General features: G+C 36.6%; 1 protein-coding gene across 1 annotated transcript in view; it reads left to right on the top strand.

Moving 5' to 3' along the window:
• Nucleotides 1-24,149, top strand: part of TAFA2 (TAFA chemokine like family member 2) — a 493,613-nt gene that overhangs the window by 1,238 nt on the left and 468,226 nt on the right. The window lies entirely within an intron of this gene.

Below are 24,149 nucleotides of genomic sequence, written 5' to 3'. Positions count from 1 at the left end.
CCCTTCTATTCCAAAAGGCCAGGTTGCTATCAAGAGCTGTTTTCTCTAGGCTACTGATCTGCACTTGCCAGTGGGGAACATGTTATTTCCAGAAACGGCCTTTGCAAAGGAAAGTTTGATATCCGTAGCCGTATTTCTCCTAGAACTGCAGACTGAACTATCTAGTCTCTACTTGAAAAGGAGGGGCTGTGGGAGCTTGCTGAGCCCCCGGGTAGACGCGACGCTTTCCTATTCAGTATTCCACTTCCAGACCCAGTGTTAACCGCCTCCAGCATTTGGAATCAGATGTGTACTTACTACAGTGGCTAGCGAGCCTCTCTTCCCGGTGAGTTAGCTTGACTTTGGCTTGTGGCAATAAGACAGAAAAGAACAAGACTCTCCGTTTGGTGAGTGTTAAATCTCATCTTGGATTTTGCAAAAATCATTTTTGCAAAAACAACCCCCTATATACAGCCTTCGCTCTGAAAAGTACCCCCATAGCATTTAGTGCAGAAGGGTCCTTCCCTCAGGACAGGATGAATTCCAGTGATTATTGACTGGATGATAATTATCTGGTTCCTGTCTTCTCAACCAGATTGTTGGAGACATCAGTTATCAGACTGTTATCAATTAACACTTTAATACTGCTCTACTAGGCAATGTAACTTAAGACAAATGAGTAATTTAAGATTTCTGTGTAAAGGTGCTTAATGGCAATAACTAGCAAAGGAGATTGGAAACACCTCTAAAGCCCTTAAAAAAACAGCATTAAGATTATTTGTATTTATTCCAGCCTTTCCATGTTAGCACATGTATTCTTGGACTGGTGAATCTTTTGCAGTTTTAAATTTGGTGCCCAGCATCCTTAAAAAACGATCAGATGCGTTTTTCTCTTTTCCTACTTTATCTGTTCTGGATCTCATGCTGAGTCCGTTGCTTGCATTTTGACCATTTTAGAGCCTTAAGTTTTAAAGCCACCAGTAGCCAATGAAAGGCTACCAGTAACCACACTAGAGCTTATTTTATTCTTATTTTCTTAATTTTTGGTGAAAAAACTGGATTACGATATTTATAGGTATAATGCTATGAGAGCAGAGCACTACCAACTGAATGCTTGGGCACAGTGACTCTTACGAGGAAGAACACAGTTTTAGTGAGTTGTTTTATTTAAGTTAGGCATTTTTGGAGACTAAAATCTTGACTTGTTTCTTGCCCTTTCATAAAATTGTGTAGTTGAGAATATTTGAACTTACCTGTTTATACATAATGCTATGATGATGCCTCTTTAAGAAGAACCAAAAACCTTTGTATTAAAGCCAACACCTATAATCCTACAAGTTGTGCCAAAGGGGAATCTAAGGTTTCTAAGTATGTGTGATTTCTGAATCTGAAAAATGTTAGCTATTTTAACAATGATACATGGAAAATGAAGATTCATGGAAATGCCCATGGATCTGTGACCAAAAAGGTACATATTGCTTAGAGAATACAATATTTACTAACCACCAAGTTATAAAATGTGATGACACAGCTGTAAAAAGATCTGTTTTTAGACATGGCCACATTTCTTTTTTTAAAAATTTATAGGAATGAAACTTAGGGAGTAATAAAATATTTTATAAAAATTATTTTGTATATTATTAAAAAGTTCTAGTGGTCCTGGATCTAATCTCTTCAATATCTCATTTTAATGATGATCCTTTGACAAGACGTTTTTGAATATTGAAATGCTGAAAGTGCATTTTAGGGTTGATTTACCATAATTGCCAGTATGGATTAACCTATACGTGTAGGATAAGATGGGCCTTTGCAGCATTTTCCAGGCATTCTTGTGGGCTGTAGTAAAAGGTATTGTCAGATTCTGCTGAAGTTAGGGTTAGGGTGACCATTTGCCCGTCTGATGTTTGTCCCAAACTAGGAGTGTTCCAGAGTGTCATCAGCTACTTCTAATAGATTTGGGAAAATGAAACCACAGAGTGCAAACAGTTCAGTACCCCCGCTTTGACTTCTCCAGTATTTTATTAGGGATGCCTCATTAAGTCGTATTATTCTGCAGCTGTTTTGTTCATTGAAGATTCAAGTAAAAATAAAGAACTTGACTGTGCAATGCAGTTTTGCTTTCTTGGTGAAAAACCCTAAGTTGAAGTAAAATAAGCATCTAACATCGTCCCCTCTGATCTGTACCTGACATTTACAAATGCAATTTATCAACCTGTTCTTAGTAATGCCCCATCAAAACAAAGAGCAGACATGCATTGCTGTAAGCTGCTGCTAGATAGGGAGGCCAAACTAGCAAAATCGCTTCATATCTGGTCTCCATACTTCCACAGTATTTGACGTGATTTATCTTGCTTACAACCCATTGATTTTTTTTTGTTTTTAATGCTATATAATACAGTGTATTTGCCATTTTGTTCAAAATTCTTTGGTTAACTTTATTTTGAACTACTTGAAGCATATTGAATTAGAGCACTGGAAGAACAGGAATAATTTCATAAGGAAGTTACCATAAGTCTTTTTAGAGAGAAGTTTTACTTTAGATTTGGAGCATAGCCTGAAACAGGGGAGATGGAACTGTGGGCCCAGCAAACAGAATTAGAAGTTCATTTTTATTTTTTATTTTTTATTTTTTTTAAGATTTTATTTTATTTATTTGAGAGAGAGAGACAGTGAGAGAGAGCATGAGCGAGGAGAAGGTCAGAGGGAGAAGCAGACTCCCCATGGAGCTGGGAGCCTGATGTGGGACTCGATCCTGGGACTCCAGGATCACGCCCTGAGCCGGAGGCAGTCGTTTAACCAACTGCGCCACCCAGGCGTCCCTCATTTTTATTTTTTAGCTGACATTGACCACTGCTTTATTTTGTCATTTTTAAGAAGTCTGATTTATTCATTTGGCATGTGATTCAGTGTCCTTGCCAGTGAACTATAACAAGTCTTGTTTTCTACTTATTTTCAACAGAAATTTAACAGGTATGGTTGGACCTGTTGGAATGTGAAGAAAAGCAGTATTTAAATCTAAATTTCTGTGTTATCTATCTAATCTTTATCTCTCTCTCTATATATATATTCATATGCATTAGTATGTATGCTTTTAATGGCACCCATGTAAAATATTGGTTTTATGTTTAAGAAGAAAGAATTACTTTCAAAACAGTCTACGTTTTTCACTTTTTTACATGATTTACTTACTGTACAACTGTACCTATGGTTTAACATATGGTTTATGATTGAGTTTAACTGTTTAAACCACTGTTGCATGTAATGTATTTTTCTCTTTAGTTTTTCTTCTGGAGATATTTTTATTTGTTAGGGGACAAATGCAAAAAAAAAATTCAACTTGATCCTTCACGTAGAGGTGCTTGGGATGTGTTTATTGACCCTATGACTGGGAATTTCAACACATTTAAAACACTGAATATATTTGTATGCCATCTTTATTAGATATGCCTGTCCACAGTTAAAACAAACCGTGCGCTACAGTAGAGCATACTACACCAGTTTACAAATGGTATCTATAAATTTCCCAGAAACATCTTGATATATTTGAAATTTTTTAGATTTTCAAAACCCACCCACTTCCAAGGTGTATACCACATGTATATGTTGGAGCTCATCCTGCACTGTGATGATAGGGAAGCAAGTCACTGGAATCAGTGAAATTCTCACCTATTTAGGCGATTGATTGATATTGCCATTGGAAACTAGAAGACCTTCAGGTAACTTCTTTTTTTTTTTTTAAGATTTTATTTATTTATTTGACAGAGAGAGATCACAAGTAGGCAGAGAGGCAGGCAGAGAGAGAGAGGAGGAAGCAGGCTCCCTGCTGAGCAGAGAGCCCAATGCGGGACTCGATCCCACGACCCTGAGATCATGACCTGAGCCGAAGGCAGCGGCTTAACCCACTGAGCCACCCAGGCGCCCTTCAGGTAACTTCTTGATTCAGGTGAAAACAGTATATAAGTTATAAGGAGAATATTCCATTTTGTTCACAGTGATCCATATGGGGTATGAGACATAACTAAGGAATCAGAATTATGCTTCTATTAGATGAAGTCCTTTTAATCACTTCAATTTCCCAAATTATTCCACAGGAGCTGTAATTGTCTTATGATTTCCCCTGAGTGACAGTTAAGCAAAGGTACATCCCCCTTTCCTTTAGCCATAGCACAAACATACTCATTTAACTCAACTTATATTGTTTTATACAGTAAATTTTTGAAATTCTTTAGAGTGGTTGGTTATTGTGATAATGTTGCATTCTTAGCAATTACGGTGCTGGGCTGAATTTAGTATGTTGACAAAATGGGGACAAGCAGACAAATAAGTCTCCTTTGCTCTTTTATCTTCATGTGTTATGTATAACTAACTCTTTACAGAAAGCTTGGAGAGTGCACAGTAGCTTTTAATGAATGCAAGGTTAGTTTCACTAAATATTTTTGTTTCTTTTTCTTTTCTTCTTCTTCTTCTTTTTTTTTTTTTTTTTTTTGCTATGAAGTAGTCCCTTATAATTGCATGCATGTGAATGGGCAACTGTGTTGACCTTTAAAGGTCATGCAAAAATTTTAAAGCTTTCAATTTACAGAGTTAATTGCCTATGGCCTCCTGTTGCTGCATATGGAGCTTTCTGCTGAGTTTAATAATACAGCATAACACTTTGGTTTTCTGTGGTGGATTATGCAGCTTCTATAAGGAAATTATGAAAGTATTGGTAGTAACACTATGACAGAAGATTTTTGGAAAAATGGATTTGTGTTTTGCAGTTGAAGTTTTCAAGTCTGAATGGCCTCGGCCACAAGGAGACAGATTCTTTCTGGTACCAAAAAAACCTGATCTTTCAGACTTATTAACTATATGTACGAAACTATGCCAAGGTTTTATTTGATTTTTGGGTCCGTTTATCTCATTCACATCCTTCTCAGAGATTCCATTGAGAACTGTATTTAAATATTGGAGGACCTTAATATGCTTGCTCTCCGATGAAAAAGACTAGGTGAGGAAAATCAGGCTGGATTATTTGTCCCAGTCTTTCCCCTATCTTCATAGTCTTTGTCCTTACGGAGTAAGCAAAAGCAGGCAACTGGAAAAGGGGTATGCAGTCATAGGAAACTTAGTAACAAAAGTTCAACCTAGTAATGAAACACAGAGACTTTTGTTAGAATATATTCTCCCAGAGGGCAGAACTTCTGTAGCTCTAAAATTTGGTCTACTGGAACAATGGAGCTTTATATACTGATGGAGTGTATTTGTGACTACCCAGATAAATCAAGAATTCAGACACGGCCAATTCAGACCATAGGAGGAAACCTGTACACTCACGTTTCTTATTTGCTTTAGTTTATGGGAAGTTCCAAATATATTTGAGGTGGAAGAAACAGGTTAATGTGACCATTTCCTTCTTAGTTTAGTTCTATCTTGTTATAGGGGAGTAGTACACTCACATTTGTTGGTGCTGGCAAGTGCAGCAAATTCCTCCTTAGATTGGCCATCCGACATGAGTAACAGTGACCTGGTCCTGCTTTGATTTGTGTTTTCTACAGAAAGTGGAGTTGAATTGAGTGAAACTGCTCGAACTTTAGTTCTTTTATGGTATATAATGAGAATGGAAGTGGATGATCCACCGTTCAGTCAGGCAATCCAAAGGCCAATAAGAGAATGCAAGGGCGTTGCAATCTTGTATTTCATAAAATGGGCCCCATTTGGGGCAGCTTTAAGTTCAAGGAAAATTTCTAATGATTTTTTTTTTTTAGCTTTAGTTCTTGAAGTGTTCTATCACAGTAGTTTCCTGCTAAGATACATGTATTAGGTTTATTGCAAACTCTTTTTAGATTGATTGTTGGTATGTTTATAAATATACCAGAATTGGGTCAAAATTTAGATTTTGCTATTTGAAGATACCTTTGCTCATCATATCATTTGTTGAGTGGTTAAAATTCATTGGCTTGCATTTTGGTTAGTGGATATGCTTTGAAAATGACTACTATAACCAGTGTAGGGCAGTGATGAGAGCTCTGGAGATGCTTCTGTAGCTCTGCAAAATAGTTAATAATAAATGACCTGTAGCCACAAGAACATCACTTCATTTCTCTGTGACTCAGTTTCTCAGCAATGTATTTTTTCAGTAAAGTGTGCAGGACAATTAAAAATGTAATTCCCATCCCACATGTCCAGAATTACCAAGCATCATGGTGTGGGAGATATAGTAGTACTGCAGGACGTACCTTTTAGTTAGGAAGTCAGACATCTAGCACATGGTTCCTGGAACACTGATAAGTGTTCCATAAATGCTTTTCAGTAAATGGTCTGTGACAGCTGTTCAGCTTTATCAGATTGGGATGATGAGGTGCCTTCAGCTCGGGTCATAATCCCAGGGTCCTGGTGAGGGCCACCCACCCCCATCGGGCTCCCTGCTCAGCGAGGAGCCTGCTTCTCCCTCTCCCTCTGCCCTTCCCCCTGCATGTGTGCTCGCTCTCTCTCTCTCTCTCTGCCAAATAAAGAAATAAAATCTAAAAAAAAATTGGGATGATAATGATTATGGTAATGACCAAAGACTCTAGATGTGGGTACATAGGATTGAGTCAGATGAAATCTCATAATACAGTGTAGCCATTTTGCCTAGTTTACATGATGCTGTTTAGCTGCAAAGCATGTTGTGATAGCCCATGAGTCTTAGGCTTGTTAGGATTACAGGTCTTCTCTCTGCTGCCAGTTTTCACAGACACTGAAATAATTTTTTTTTTTAATGGACCCAAATAAATCTAGGATAGCAAATGAATAATCTTTGTTGGTAGTTTTTGTTTTGTCTCATTTTTTTTTTAAAGATTTTATTTATTTATTTGACAGAGATCACAAGTAGGCAGAGAGGCAGGCTCCCCAATGCCGGGAGAGAGGGCAGAGAGCCCAGTACCGGGCTTGATTCCAGGACCCTGAGATCATGACCTGAGCCGAAGGCAGAGGCTTAACCCACTGAGCCACCCAGGTGCCCCTGTTGGTAGTTTTTTGTTTATTTTTTTTTTTTAAAGATTTTATTTATTTATTTGTCAGAGAGGGGACTTGATCCCAGGATGCTGGGATCATGTCCAGAGCTGAAGGCTGACACTTAACTGACTGAGCCACCCAGACGTCCCTACTTATTGGTAATTAAAGACATGCATTCAAAATCTGTGTATGAATTTTTGAGAATTTATAATTCTGGGGAAGTTCCTTCATTCAGTAAGTATTGAGCACGCTGTAGGTGTTTGGGGGGTATGTTGGTAAAGAAAAAAGACAAAGGTACTTGTCCTCATAGAATTTACCATTACAGTATATTCAGGTTTTGAAATGAATCTGGAGGAATGATTCAACAATGTATTTTACTGTGTCTGCTTTTGCTATTAATTCTTACTTATAACTGTGAAATAACTGTCCTGAAAAGAAATAGATAAAATAGTTAAAATATTAGAATCAGAATGAATTATGTAGAAAAATATGTTTTTTTTTTTTTTTAAGATTTTATTTATTTGACAGAGAGAAATCACAAGTAGGCAGAGAGGCAGGCAGAGAGAGAGAGGGGAGAAAGCAGGTTCCCTGCGGAGCAGAGAGCCTGACGCGGGGCTCGATCCCAGAACCCTAGGATCATGACCTGAGCCGAAGGCAGAGGCTTTAACCCACTGAGCCACCCAGGCGCCCCAAAAAATATGTATTTTTTTAAGGGGCATTTATTTAAGGTGAGGTACTAAGGTGAGGTACTAAGTAATTTGATGCATTCATTACACCCAGCTCACAAGGTCTATGATCAAACTGAGGATGGTATAAACTATAGCTCCTTTTCCTGAATGACAAATGAAAGAATAAATGCAGGTAGATTGAATGACTTGAGATCGATAAAGTGTCGAAATTCAAAAACCTAGAGGGGTCAGACTGGGAATGTGAATGAGTGAAGCAGACTAAATGGAAGATAACAAATGACAATGGACCCTCAGCCTCAGCTACAGTGTTGGGGAGACTATAGGGAGTGGTGGGGATTGTGGTCAGCATCTCAGTGGGACAGCTGAGCCTTGGCTTCATTTGTTGCCATGCTGGAATGTGGGTCTGGTGTTGCCAGATCTTCTGATTTGTAGAAGAGAATTAGGTATACAGATATTTTTTAAATGTGAAAATTCCAGATTTATAAATGAAGTGAATGAATTCAAATTTGAAATACTGTGTGGGCTAACAGGCATATCTGTAGGTCATATGCAGGAGAAGGGGCATGAAGGTGCTGCTGTTGACGGATGTGTGAGGACAGCTAGTTAAGCAGATGATCCTGTGGGGCCCTACTGTCATTTCTACCCATAATCCTCTAACCCCACCTGCATTTGGAGCCAGGGTCCTTCCCAGTTAAGGGCTCAGCAGAAGGAACTGAATGATAATGAAGGATGGTTCATTCTCACCTGTGCATTTAGTTTGCTTTCTTCTTTTTGACTCAGCATGCCAGTGATGCTGAGCTCACCTTGAAGTTGGTAGTGTCTTGAAGGGCTTAAGGGATGTGCTGAGAATGCACAAGTTTAAATTGATGCCTAATATTTGGAACAGGCTCTATAATTCTGTAATGCCTTATTTTAGGTCAGTGCTTGTTAAACTTGTATTGCACACAAATCATCTGGGAGAAATTTGCTAAAATGCAGGTTCTGGGGTAAGGGCTGAGATTCTGCCTTTCTAACAAGCTCCTAGGTGAAGCTGTTGGTATGGGCCCATGGTCTACAGTTAGCATTGCAAGGTTTTAGAGAGCTCTTCACCACTGAATTTTATTCCATGCATGTAGCCAGGTGGGAGGCCTCCCACTCTTACTCTCTGACAGGTTTCTCCCTATAGTGAGCAGCCTAAACCTGGCTACTGACTCAAAACACTCGCCTCAAAGGTTTTCTAATCTGAGCTCGGAATTTATAAGCGTTTGCTGTATTTACTAGCCTTCTATTTAGAGACTATATTTTACCCCAAAGAATAAATCAGAAATTGTCTGTTTTTCACATACTAAGGCAAGTTTGGCTTACTTCCTATAGTTTAAAGAAGTAAGTGTATTTCTCAAATATAGCATTGTATTATACATGGATGTATTCTAGCGTACAAGGTTGATTTTAGCCCTCCAAATCATTTCTGGAATTTCAACAGCAGTTACTTTCTCTTAGGGCTTAAATGTCAAAATTTTGGCCACAGTGTCTAGATTTTTGTTCTATTTGAGTAGTTTTTATGAATAGGTGAGAAGATGGGCTTAAAAATTATGGTTTTGTGTATTTATGGAGCATATACCTTTTTTTTTTTTTTTAAAGATTTTATTTATTTATTTAACAGAGATCACAAGTAGGCAGAGAGGCAGGCAGAGAGAGGAAGGGAATCAGAGAGCCCAGGGCAGGGCTTGATCCCAGAACCCTGAGATCATGACCTGAGCTGAAGGCAGAGGCTTTAACCCACTGAGCCACCCAGGCACCTCTGGAGCATACCACTTTTAAGTGAATCTCTTTTTTGTTTTTGCTCTGCTGATCCTATATACTTTCTAAAAGTGGTCTCTTTACTATTGAAGACATAGTAACTTATTATTTAGGGACTTTGACTTTAGATTTTTTTTTCCCCCTAAACCGATATTACTAATGCCAAAGGTGTCCTAGCTCATTCTACCAGCTGTTCTACTGAGGTCTGACCTGGACATGTCACAAGTTCAGTTCACTGGGCAGAATATTTGGTTGTCAGTTTTTTTCCCCCTTCAAGATTTATTTATTTAGAGAACACATGAGTTGGGGGAGGGGCGGAGGATGAGAAATCCTCAAGCTTACTTGCTGTTGAGCGGGGAGTCTGATGTGAGGACCCTGAGATAACGACATGGGTGGAAATCAAGTGTTGGTCACTTAACCCACAAAGCCACCTTTGTTGTCAGTTATAGCAATGCCCTGGAAATTCTTAAATTTTCTTAAGCTGATATATTAATTATAAACTGAGATTAAATTTAGATATGTGAGTCTGAGGGAAAGAAGCAATTCATTTTCTTGCAAGTTGTATGATAAATATAGTTTGCTATTATTTCGTACTCAATTTCTCTTAAGTGCTTAGAAGTTTCTATCGTATAGAATACTTTTGCTTATAGTGGAGTCATGATATGAATTTTACTGAGTCCCTTAGACTGTAAACTCTGTGAGGCAGAACCATGTGTGTTATGCTTCTGTTGATTCCCAGCACTTAGCATAATCTCTAGTACATAATAGGTACTTAATTAACATTCAATGGGAAGATGATTAATAGTTCATATTGATAGAATGTCTTTTGTATGTTTCTTCAGTGTGCGAGGAAATACTCTGTGAAGAATTGTCATTTATTCTAATTGAGTGTGTGTGTGAAAAAGAGATTGGCCATTTATTTTGACCTACGCTTTCTATCTCTAACCTGGAAGATACTTTAGTACTAAAAAAATACCTGCATTTTAGGCAAATCATAAAGGACAAAAACATGTTGACAGATATTTCCATTCTTTCCACAATTTATTGTAACCTGGAGGTTTAGAGGCTATGTATGCTTGTGATTCCACTGTTGTATAAATTAAAAAAATATTTGTCAATGTCAAATTCAAGTGTTAATCACATATGGAGTATATTTTGATTGCTCTTGTCAGTGACTTGACTCATCATTCATTAGGGAATTTAAAGCTGTTTATTCTTATCTACATAATTACCATTTTCGTAATTTATCTTGAACCAGATTTGCTTTTATCACCTTCAGGAACTCTATTGACTATGATACCATTGTTCTTGGCTTCAATGATATTGAAAACTATTAGTATTCTAATTTTAAATACAATTTAGTATGAATAGTACACATTCAAGGATTTATTGATTTTTTCACTTTAATCCTTCTATGTTAAGTAAAACTTTCAAAAGCTTGCTGCCATGGAAGTTTTCACAAGATTAAAGCGCTTTCACTATATTTAATTGTTAAGGAAACCTAGGTGAAACCAAAAAAGCTGACTTATTAGATTATTAAAAACTTTAATTTGAATTTTTTACATTGCCTCTATTGTAAAAGATTGCAGTACATTTTATGTATCAGTCTATACATACATACACACACAAACTATATACTTAAAAAGTTTCTCAGAGCCCTTGAATGTGATGTCTTTACTCTTTGAAGTGTTTTTGGAACTCTTCAAGGAGTCAAAAGACAGGCTTTAAATCAAATGGATCTGGTTTTTCCCTGTTTTGTCCCCAAACATTCATGCTTGTGTAATAGCGGACAACCTTTAGGTTAATGGAGTGAGGGTTCCTGTGGAACTTACTGAAAAAGAGATCTATCCCTTCTCCCTGCCTCAATTCCAAACACGAGATTCACGAAAAACTTAGGTTTGTTGTAGCACTGAAAGATTTTAAAAATCAACAAGTAGAATTAAAATCAAGCTTGTTGGTGAATTTTACCTTGGAGCAAAGTCCATGTTAACAGTCAATGCTTGCACCTTGAGGGTTTGAACTGTGTGGGTCCACTTACATGTATGAGGGTTTTTCTTTCTTTTTTTTCTGTTTTTGATAAATAGAGTGCTATAAGTGCTTTTCCTTATGATTTTCTAGCTTACTTAATTGCAGGAATACAGTATAGAATACATATAACATAGGAAATATGTGCTAGTTGACTGTTGATGTTACAGGTAGGACTTTTGGTCAATAGCAGTTAAGTTTTGGGGGGAGTCAAAAGTTATATACAGATTTTCAGCTGTGCTGGGGGTTGGCACCCCTAACTCCCATGTTGTTCAAGGCTAATGGTACTTCTAGGAAGAGTGGGTGAGCTATGGTTTTCCTTGCCTTGTATTTTTTTTTTTTTAAGAAATGAGTGTTTAGATTTTTTTTTTTTAAGATTTTATTTCTTTATTTGACAGACAGAGATCACAAGTAGGCAGAGAAGCTGGCAGAGAGAGAGAGAGGAGGAAGCAGGCTCCCCACTGAGCAGAGAACCCCCATGCAGGGTTCGATCCCAGGACCCTGGAATCATGACCCGAGCGGAAGGCAGAGGCTTTAACCCACTGAGACACCCAGGCACCCCCCTTGCCTTGTATCTTTTCCTAGCAGCTGATTACACACAACTTTGAGGTGGACTTAGGAGCTCATGGTTAATGTTTCACTTTACATTGTGACATCTGCCTCAGTTCACTAGGTAGAGAGTATGGCAGAGTGGAGTGAAATGAAAGATGCAGATTGAATAACTGGCAGTCAGAGATCGAGAAGGTGTCAGGGTTATCACTTTGTGGGACTTAAAGGGGAAGAGGAATTAGGTAAGGAGCCAGATGGAGGGAAAGGGAGAAAATAGAGGTCAGAAGGGAAGTTTATTCTAGTTAGACTTTTTATACAAATAAAAGGAACTCCTTGACCTTGGAGAGAGGTAAGAAGTTAGACAAAGAATGAATAAATCCATCATAATTCTTGGGTAACAAAGAGGTAAAATGGCAATGAACTGAAGTAAGACTGTAGGGGAGAGAAAAATGGATTGTGCCAAACCAGATTTTCTCTTCAGTCTTGCAAAGACTCTATCAGGGATATGAAATTTCTGATAAGGCTTTTTGCCAAATTAAAAGTCTGAAAGAATGGGTCTAGTTCTGGCTCTGCCACCAGATAGTTGTTAATTCTAAAAAAATGTTGAATATTTTTGTCATTGGTTTTCTTATTGGTAAATGAGATGATTAGGTTTAATGATTGTTTAAGTCTCTCCAAGCTCTGTAGATCAATGATGACCATAGATCATCCTTCTAAACTTCAATTCTGTCACAAGAATATGTCTTGGATGCTGTCCTCTCTGCTGCTTTGCTACACTGGAATTCTTGAAGTCAAGGACTGTGTCTTGCTCTTCACCTTGTACTACCCAAGTCTAACCTAGGACATACTCAGGCATTTAATAAGTGTTTTATTAATTGATACTTAATTTTTATTATAAAATTCTAAATTATTTTTATCCTTCTTTTCTATAATATACGATAAAGTTCCAGAGGCATAAATGATTACATTTGCATATTAATGTTGTATGACTTACAAAACTTTCATGCATTTGATTTCATTTGATTTTGTAAAATGGCTGTGAGTTAGCAATGAGTGCTCTATCCTCAGTCACAGGTGAGAAAACTGATAATGCTAAAAATGATATATCTAGTGGGTGCCAAGAGTCTGGTTTGAATTCAAGGCTTAGCTATAGGAGACCATTTTCCATGGGTGTCTCAAGACACTAACTGCCCATAGTACATTTTTAAGGATGTTTAAAAAGTGAATAGCCTTGAAAGATAATGTCTCCTTCTGAATCACCAGTCATATTTGCTCACTGTCCAGCATAATAAAAATGATGTTTCCCTCTAGAAAAGTGCAGATCTCCGCATAGTCCATTATAAAATATTTGGGTTCCTTAAGTTCATGCTTCCACAAGTCAGTGCACATGCAATATCCATATGGGCTGCTTTGCATCTCATCTGTGGAATTTGGGGGTGAAGGAAGCCAATTTAAATGTGATGTTCATGCTGCTTACTGTGCAGTGAGAAATTGTCTTCTGTCTCTGCCCCAGGAGTCTTAGGTCTTTTGCCAGCATCCATAAAATATGGTGGGCTACCTTGAAAGCTTGCGAGTAGGGTAAAAATCTCAGATGCTTCACAGTTCTCTGTAGTATATCTTCCTGTCACATCAGAAGAAATCTTTTTTGCCTAGTTTATGTCTACTTTCATAACTATCCTAAGTAAAACTGTAACAACATTGAGTGACCTGTTCTACTACTGCCGGGCTTTTAGTGTGTCCTCACAGGGGTCTCTTGTGAGGCCCATCCTCCTCTGGTATTTATATTCCTTAGTGACAGTATGGAGGTTAGTCTCCATAGAGGGTGGAGGATAGGAAGTCAGGGAAATGAGCTAGAGAGCTAGTTCAGTGATGGTGGTGAGAACTGGCAAATGTTTGAAGAAGAGAGCTGGAAGAAAGGAGGAGAAGTAGGTTCAACTTAGAGGTGGAAGATGGCATCAACTGGTCTTGGAGAATGATTGTGTAGGACAGGGAGAGAAGAGAGTTAAGAATAGGTCCTTGTTAGGTGACTCATGCCGTTTATATAGTGAGATCCCAAAGCCTACTGTGGTCTGTCTAGATGAAGGTGATTGGCTTAGTTTTAAGCATTTTGAGTTTGAGGAATACCCAAAAGAAAATCTCCATAAGTACTGATAAATTTGGGTCTGGTGTTCAGGACAGAATTATGGTTAGAGGTAGAGGTTTGGGAGGCACCAGCTTACGTGTGGCTGTTGAAACCTTCTAACCAGATAAGATCTCCAGGAAGAGTGTTTAAAAATCACCAAGGAGAGAGCCCTAGAGGACCCTATGGGTATAGAAGAATCTCAGCTCTCCTTAATGTCTACAGGAAAAGTCACCCTTTTATTCTCTTTCTGGGTTTTGCCCAGCTTGCAGCAACTGGGCCTCATAAACCATGGAGTTCAAATTTCCTGCAGTGACCCGCTACCTAGGGAAGAAGAGAGAGCAACGGAGGAGAATGGGGAGCATGCCCAGAGTTGCTTATTTACATTTTGCCTCTGCTACCCCCTGAATATCATTGTCTACAAAGGCAGGGTACAAGAACACTGTGAGGGGACAGAGACTTCTCTCCTGTGGTCTTTACTCTGCGGAGATCTATAGATATTTTTGACACTTAAAACCTGAGCATTTACAAAGTGCCAACCGCTATACTAAGCACTTTACATGAATTATCTCCTTTAACTCACACAGAAAGTCCAGAAAGTCCTGGAAAAGAGCTGCTTTTATCCCTGTTTTATAAGTAAGTGGCTTGTCCATGGCTATACAGCTTGGAAGAAGCAGAGATGAGTCCTGAGCGACACACCCTGTCTTCAGAGCTGAGTTTTTAACTGTATATTATGCATCTCAATCATACTTGTTGGAAAATGAGACTCATTCTGCTTAACACAGTGCCGGTTGGCAAATTGTCTTGGTTCAAGTTATTTATATCTAGACACTCTAAGTAGATCTTATTCTTTTAAGTTTAGAATTGTATCATTAAAATTACATTAATACCCATAACATTCTTTGAATAGGTTTCAAATTTCCCATAACTGGCTTTCTATGATTCTCTAATTTCATTTGATGAAAAACTTGAAGTAATGAGATACAGTACTAACATTCAAGAAAATTTGAAAAATTCATTTATATACTCAAATATTTATTCCTTTGAATTAAAAAAAAAAAAAAACTCAAACTCTAACTCTTAAACGAATGTGGGGTAAAGTGTGTCTTTTTCTGGAATTTAAATTCAGACTGAAATGCCCTAATTCATTTCTCTTAGAAAAATCTCTCTTGGGCTCTTTGCTGTGTAAGAAACAGGTTACTTGTGGGTAGGGTAGGACTAGCCAATGCAGAGGCCCTGAGTGCACGACTCAGTTGCATCTGTAGAACATCAATATAAGGCTAATTAGATGCTAAACCCTTGGTGAGTATTGAACAATGCAATCTTCTAATTTTCGGATTAATGACAAAGCCTCATGAAAACATTAATTATATTGGAAGAATTCAGACAATCCCTTTTTGAGTAAAACAAAATACATCTGTAAATGGACTTTTCCCCCTGATGATATGATAATACAGGCAGTAGACAATCTATGGTAATATGAGTAATAGGTTCCTATTTTTGAAGATTATGGGTGTTTTTAATATGTTGACAACATCAGACGAGGAGTACTGTATTACAGCTACTTTTTATTTTCTTTTGACTCTGTCTTTAAAGGAAAAGAATGGGAACATACTCCTTTCTTTCTAAAGAAGAGGTATTATCCAATACTAGTGTGTGTTTGTGTGTGTGTATCTGTATAAAATGTATATTTTTTTGAGTATTTATATATTATATGCTCTTTGTGTACTTGATTTACTTTTTTGGTGTTAATTATAGTTGTTGCTTCAGAATGCAATAGTAGTTATCTTTATAGATTGTATTTTATATTATAAGTAGCAAAAAATCTTTCTAGCTGGGGCTAAGAGAAAAGTCCCTTGGAAAGGTAAGATTTAAAATCATAACAAACAACAGTATAATTCCACTTGAAGAGCTACTTTGTCAAAGATGACAGGGCAGTTTTATTTCAAATGACTGGGGATATGGCAAAGTGAAAATGTGGTATAAAAGGAGCTTACTGTAGATACACAATAACTTTAGGAAAGAAAAATGTGAAGTTTGAAGGAATGGTATGATCAGAGCAATGAGTAGGCATTTCAAATATTTTTCTTCACAAGTTTTATTATAACATTTACAAGTGATTCTACTCCCCCTTCCCTATAATCTTAAAGTTTTGAACCAGGAAAAAACCTTGCAGTATATGTCATCCAATCTTGGAGTGTTATAAATGAGACACCAAGGTCCAAAAAGGGAGCCAGATGTGCTGAAGGACACAGAAATCGTAGCAGACCAGGTCTGAGACTTTTCTGCTTTCCTGATTTCCCAGTGGGATGTTTTCACTAAAACACCAATTTTTGTAAGTTTTTCATATGATCAGCATTCTGGAAGGGAGTTGGAGAGGGACCTAGTCTATCTTGCTTTCTTATACCAATTTAGAAAGCTATACGAACATTAATCCAATTAAGGGGAAAGGAAGCAGAGAAAGGAATGCTGAATTTCATTCAGTACTTTTAGAGTTTAAAATCTTGTTTGTCAGTGTTATTCATTCTTTTAATCATTGTTTGTAGAGCACTTACTATGTGTCAGGCACTGTACTATGTGCTGCAGATACTTAGTACATAAAGCAGAGAGTATCCTTGGAGTTTATAATCTAGTGGGAGAGAGAGTCAATAAACAAATATGTATTTATGTATAGACATGTGCTTACAAATTAGGGTAGGTGCTGTTATCAGAAAAGTTATCTTCAAATATTTAGGAAACAGTGTCATATCAGTGGGCAGGCAGATAAGGAGAAAGAATCTGATTCAAAATGAGAAAATTGGTAGTATTTAGAACTGTCTAAAGATTAAGAGTTTTAGAAACTGGTAAATTTCTAGCACTGGGAGTGTTCATGCAAGTACAAGGGGACAGTTTCTAGAAAGCATTATTTTGGAGGCACTCAAACATTAAATGGACCCTTGATTGTTATCTTTGAACATTTTTATGAGTAAGTTAAATTCTTTATCCAGTGGATTTAGGCTTCATTTTATTTGTTCTCCTTGACATTTGCTCTAATTGACCACTCCCTTCTTTTTCTGCTCAACTCTCTCCCCTATAGGCTTGTTAACAGTATCTTCTTACCTCTATAACCCTTTCTTTAGAACCTCTTATGCTGGCTTTTCTTGTTTAGCTTTTCTATGAAGCATTGATGTTCCCCAGGTCTCTGTCCATGGCATGTCTCTCTTATCACCATATTCTTACTTCCTTGTCAATCTCCTTTACCCTCTTCACTTAATTACTGCCTTTGTGTTGACGATTTCCAAATGTGGTTTCTGGCAAGAGTTCTTTGGTCTGACTCTCCAACTGTCTACTTGGCCTCTCAAGCTGGGTGTTTCAGAGGAATCTCAAACTCCAGGCATCTCAGATTGAGCTCATTTTCCACTTCCTCAAAGCTCTTCTCCCTCTATTTTTCTTTGTCACTGACTAATCCTTCCTGCTGTCCAAAGACTGAAAGTTGTTTCAGAAAGTGGTGAATTTCTAGCCCTGGAGGTTGTCGTGGGTGCTCTTACCCACCAGGTTATCTAGATCAGAAACTCAGACCCCAGCTTTATAAGACACTGATCTGGAACACAGCCCATGACATGGGGTAGATAGACAAGAGTTGTCAAATAAATGAATGGAAGAAATTTATATTTGATAATGATGTCACTGTTTTACTGCTCTCAAGAGATATTGAAACTTTTGATAAGAAAGGTTGTGGAATAACTTTTCCCACATGCATTCAGTTTAGAATGTCTTAAAAGGAGAATGATGAGGAGATCCTTCAAGGTCTTTTACAGTTGGGAAATCTACCTTTTTTTTTTTTTAAACCTGCATGTACATAGTGAGGACATGAGACTAATGTTTATTGAGTACTCTACATGATCCATACTCTGAATTAAGAATCTGTGTGTGGGACGCCTGGGTGGCTCAGTTGGTTGGACGACTGCCTTCGGCTCAGGTCATGATCCCGGAGTCCCGGGATCGAGTCCCACATCAGGCTCCCAGCTCCATGGGGAGTCTGCTTCGCTCTCTGACCTTCTCCTCGCTCATGCTCTCTCTCGTCTCTCTCTCAAATGAATAAATAAAATATTTTAAAAAAAAATTAAAAAAAAAAAAAGAATCTGTGTGTATGTGTGTGTGTGCATTGATGACTTAGAATGACCCAAAGGATTAGTATCTGTATCCTCATCTTCATTTTTCAGCTAAATAGTTAAGAGTCAAAGAGGTTAGGTACCCTGCTGAAGGCCACTAGGCTTAGTTGGTGATTGAACTTGAGTTTGAACCCAGGTTATCGGCTTTTAAAGGCAAAGCCTTGCTCTAGTTTACATTTATTTTGTTTGTTTTTAGCTCACCAAGGTCACTGACATTTTAATTCTTTATGGTGGAAATAATTTGCATGTTTTTCTAGCTTTGAGTATGCAACTACTATGTATTAAAGCACCTATTTATATTTATACTGAGCATAAGTACAGTACAAAGAGGCAGAAGACAGCTCTTGCCTTGAAGGAACTTTTCACGTAGTTTCCTACGTAGTTTCAGTGTCACTGAGCAAGTTATCTGGTCCATCATGAAAGTTGTGTAAAAAGTGTTTTAAACCACTCTGGATCCAAGATTAATAAATGCCCATAGCACTTCTTTTTTCCTGGTGGATCCCTGTAGGTTACCTGATCTTGGAAATTCTTGTTGGTATATTGATGAATATATCATTCAAGAAATGTCAAGAGAGTCTTTTATCTGATGGAGTTATTGGACCTCTCTTTTGGGCATTTGTACAATTTTGATTTACAGCTGTCCATGCATCCACCTTATTTTAACGAAATAATTTGTTTGCCTTAGCCACTAGACCATGTGTTTATTGAGGCAAGGGATTGTTCTTTGCCTGTTTCTTGACATGTCATTGTCCCTTAGTAAATATCTGTTGGAGGATGAAGGGGCCTATAAGGGGCCTATAATTTTGCCAAGTAAGAATATTAAATTTGTCTGAAGTGTTTTCTTTTTTAAGAGAATGGTTTTGCTGCATGATCAATACTGTTTTCTTTTTGATAGATATTTTTGGTGATTTGCTTCAGTAAGATTCCAGTTACATTTTTAAAAATATGTACATATAAGAGACACAATACAATTATATTCTGGTCATCTTCCTAATCCTCCATGAATTTAAAAAAAATGATAGATGTGGGCCTGTGGCCAATTTCTTAGTATTAAAATAGATTTATATATTTATTCTTACTTGAGTTCAGTATTATCAATATATAATGCATCAAAAGGAAAGAAAAGAGTCCTACAAAGTATCTTGTGAAATTTTTACTTTTTTGGGGGGGTGTTTTTTCTTGACAGTTTATTGCTAAGGGAATATCATGGAGCAGAAGTTGTTGATACTCCAACTTTGTCCTAGTTACAGCTCTAGTTTTCTTTCAATACCATCAAAGTACAGGGCCTATGTTTCAGAATTCGGAATTGTTTTCTAATGTGAAACTTTAGCAGAGTGGAGCTAAAAACTTTTGCCTAGGGGATTTGCTTACTTATGTTCTCTATTTTTTTTCTCTGAAATACTATAGACCATCTGTGTAAGTCAACCAACAGAAGAAAGGGGAATGATTAATAGTAAAATAATAACTGATTAATACTAAAACAATAATTGCTATAATACAATGTTTAGTTAGACGCTGTGACACCTTAAATGTGGGTGGGTCAGAGCAAAGTGAATAACACAATGTTCCTAGATTGCAAACTACTTACTGGTTCTAAAATATGGGTCAATTAAGAAATGTTATAGTAGCCAAAGTGTAAAACAAAAAATAACATTTTAACTGGGGGTTTAAAATGTTCTTGGGTAGAGACATAATAATAGGCCAGTAGCCAAGGTAGTCTGCTCTCGGATAAAACCCATTCTGCAGTTGGGGTTTATAGCTCTATGTGTTCTCTATTTAGTAAATCCTGTAGAGAAGTAATAAATAAATGCATAACTCTGGTAGAGCAAATGTAGAAATGGAAGAACATAAAAGCAGGGTGATCTATCTCAGGAACCTGGCTGACTTGATGTACATGTTGGGCGAGTTTCAAAACTAGTATTTCTTTTAAGTCTTGGCAAGATTTCAGAAGAAGGTGCAACTTGACACTAGCTGCATCACTGGGAAATTGCTTTCCTCAAAGAGATTGTCTAAAGGACTCACCCAGTGTGATGCTAATCACTGAATATCAGAGTCATCGGACTTAAATATCTTAGAATTATGATGAGGGTAGCACTGGACTCTGGCTTAGAGTTTCCTTTGTTTGGCATTTTAAAAAAGAGGTATTACTTATTTTAGGGTGCGAGGGTAGATTAGGTCTTGCCCTAGGGTCCTGGAGACAATAGTTTTCTTTTCTGGCTTTCATAAATCACTAGAGCAACTAGACAAACAGGAAGACAGTTATGGTCCTTATAAAGAACCTGAATAGTCATACACTGTGCACTCAGAACCTTAATTTATTTTTTAGAATGTGCTTCTGTTGTGAGCTCATTTCTACTGTATACCACTGACTTAATTCTATTAAAATGATGCTATCAGTTCTGAAAGGATTGTATTAACAGAAGCATTTATTTAAAAATATCTGGTATTTATTTAAAAATATCTGGTACTTATTTAAAAATGCCTATTGTGCTGTTTCCTTAGTCTTTTTTGTCACTCTTTTAGTTGGATTCATTCTTAATTATAATCTATATACGTTGTCATTAAGTGCATATGTAAGCACAGAGAACCCTGCGAAGTAGGTAATCTAGGTAGTCATCAATTTACAAAAGACTGTGTGCACGTGTCTTTGTATCGAACAGATCATAGGCTTGGGGTCAGAGAAGTAAGACTAGAGTTCTAGCTTTATTGCTTTCTAGCCATATGATATTGGCCAAATCATGCAGCTTCCACAAAACCCTGTTTTGTTTCAGTTATACCTCTACCCATTCCTCTACCTCCGGATTAGAAGGTCCAAGATGTCTATTACTTTTTTTCTGAAAATACTTCCATATTTCTCTGAAAGATAATGACTTCAAAAATACCTATAAAAATTGATATATTTCAGGTGCTAAGTCCTTACCAGATCCTATTTGCAAATATTTTCTTTTTGTTGGCTGCCTTTCCTTTTGTTGATGGTTTCCTTTGCTGTGCAGAAGCTTTTAATTTTGAGGTGATCCCACTTATTTATTTTTGCTTTTGTCGTCTTTGTTTTTGGTGTTAATCTAAAAAAAACAAAATATTGCCAAGATTGATGTCAATTGCCTGCTGTTTGTTTTCTTCTGGTTTTATGGTTTCAGGTCTTATATTCAAGTCTTTAATACATTGCAGATTCTTTTGGGGTATGGTATAAGTTAGACGTCCAATTTCATTCAGCATATGATTGTCCAGTTTTCCGTGTATTATTTATTCATTCCTTTGCCATAAATTACTTGATCGTATATGCACGGGTTTGTTTCTGGACTCTCTATTCTGTTCCATTGACCTATGTATCTGTTTTTATGCCAGCGCCATACTGTTTTGTTTATACAACTTTGTAGTATAGCTTGAAATCGGGAAGTATGATGCCTCAAGCTGTGTTATTCTTTCTGAAGATTGACTAGGCTATGTGGGGGCTTTCGTGGCTTTATACAAATTTTAAGATTATTTTATTTCTTTAACAAATACCATTAGAATTTTGATAGTGATTACATTGACTATAGATTGCTTTGGGTGGTATGGACATTTTAACAATATTAATTTTTTTAACTTACGAGCATTGAATATTTCACTTGTCTGTGTCATCTTGAAACCCTTTTATCAATGTCTTATATGAAATATTATATACTGCATGTATATTGTATGTAGATGTATACATAAAAATGTATATAGAATGTATATTCATATAAAATGTATATTCATATAAAATATACAAAAATACATATAAAAAACTACAACTCAATAGTAAAGAAGCAAGCAATCTAATTACAAAGTGGACGGAGAAACCAAGTAGACATTTTCAAAAGGCATCATTTAGATATGCAGACAAAACGCAAACAGCAACATGAAAAGGTGCTCAACATCACTAATCACTGGAGAAATTAAAATCAGAACCACAATGAGATATCACCTTCTATTTGTTAGAATGGCTACCACCAAAGAGAGAGAACAAGTATTAGAGAGGATGTGGAGGAAAGGGAACGCTTGTGCACTGTTGGTGGGAATGTAATGTGGTGCAGCCACTATGGAAAACAGTATGGAGGTTCCTCAAAAAATTAAGAAAAGAACTACCATGTGATCCAGCAGTTCTATATATCTGAAGAATTTGAAATCATTGCCTGGAAAAGATAATTGTACCCCTATGTTCATTGAAGCAGTATTTATAATAGCCAAGATATGGAAACAATGTAAGTGTTCATCAGTGGATGAATTAAGAAAGAAAAGTGTAATACACACACACACATACACAGAGTGTGATGTACACACAATGGAATATTAATTAGCCATAAAAGAAAAAATTCCTGCAATATTTGACAATATGGATGGAATTTGAGAGCATTATACCAAGTAAAATAAGCCAGAGAAAGACTATATGCTCACATTCCATGCAGAATCTAAAAAAAAGCAAACTCATAGAAACAATAGATTGGTATTTGTCAGAGGTGGAGGGTAGACAGTGGGGAGAAATGGGTGAAGTAGTGAAAAGGTACAAACTTCAACTTATAAATAAGTTCTAGGTTGTAATGTACAGCATGGTGGTTATAGTTAATAATCTTGGATATTTAAAAGTTAGTAAGAATATAGATCTTAAAAATTCTTATCACAAGAAAATATGTAAAGTGAGATGATAGGTATTAACTTTGTTAATCATTTCACAATATATACATATGTTAAATAATTGTGTTGTACAGCTGGAACTAATACAATGTTACGTGCCAAAAATTTGGCCATAATATCATGTAATAGCAATAATATATATACATACATATATAAATATACATATATAAAAGTATATATATATAAATATACACATATAGACACAAATACATATGTGTATATATACATATGTGTCTCTGTGTGTGTATATATATATATATACACATATATATGGAGGGGGGGAAAGAGATTGATATACGGTTTGTTTGAGTCAGGATCCAAAAAAAAAATGCATATATTTACTGATTGATATAATCTCTTCAATATTTAAACTGGCACATCCCCTTCCATTTTTTTCTTCTTCCTTGCAATTTATCAGTTGAAGAAATCAGGTCATTTTCCAGTAGAATTTATATAGTCTAGATTTTCCTGATTGAATTCTTGCTATGTTTATAATCCCACGTGTTTCCTTTTTTTTTTTTTTTTTTTGGTAAATTGGTAATTCAAACCTAAAGTGTGGTCATATTCAATCTAGACTTTTTGGGCAGCAGCACTTAATAGGTGCTGTTGTATAGTTACCTACTTGGTTATTGCCACTGATGCTTATTCCCAAGATGTATTAATTCTTGAGGGTTTACAAAGTAGTTGAATGTTAATTTTATGATTCTTTAACAAAATTTGTTGTCTAGACTACTTCTATAAAGAGAAATTTCTCATCGTTTGTTTACATAGAGGTACAGTGCAGGAAAAGCAGGCTAAAAGTGTGATTTTTAAAATTGACACATTTTCAAGTAATATTAGTTGCCTATTTAGCCTTTTTCATAGGTGAATAATGAGTTTTTAAAGAATGAAAAGTTATGAACTTGATTGTCTCTATGCTCAAATTGCCTTACCTTTGGTCAGTGAGAAACTTTCCAAGTTGTCTCCTCAGTATTTTTAGACAACCCTATTTTTAGTGTGACATGGTATCTCGGCCTTATCTTACACTTTGCCTGCCGCAAACCTGGAACAAACTCTTTTCCTGAGAAGCTCTGGTTCCTTTTTAGTAGGAAATGGCATTTTGAACTATCATCTGGGATCTAAGGGTGCCCATTACTGTTGGATTGAATGCTGTTTTAAAGTTTTTTCCAGTATAAAATACTAGGAAATATGAACTTCCAGATAAATTTTATTATAAATTCACATGGATTA

This window comes from Neovison vison, chromosome 12 (assembly GCF_020171115.1).
Source record: "Neovison vison isolate M4711 chromosome 12, ASM_NN_V1, whole genome shotgun sequence".
Taxonomy (NCBI): domain Eukaryota; kingdom Metazoa; phylum Chordata; class Mammalia; order Carnivora; family Mustelidae; genus Neogale; species Neogale vison.
This window is presented reverse-complemented; position numbering and strand designations above follow the sequence as displayed.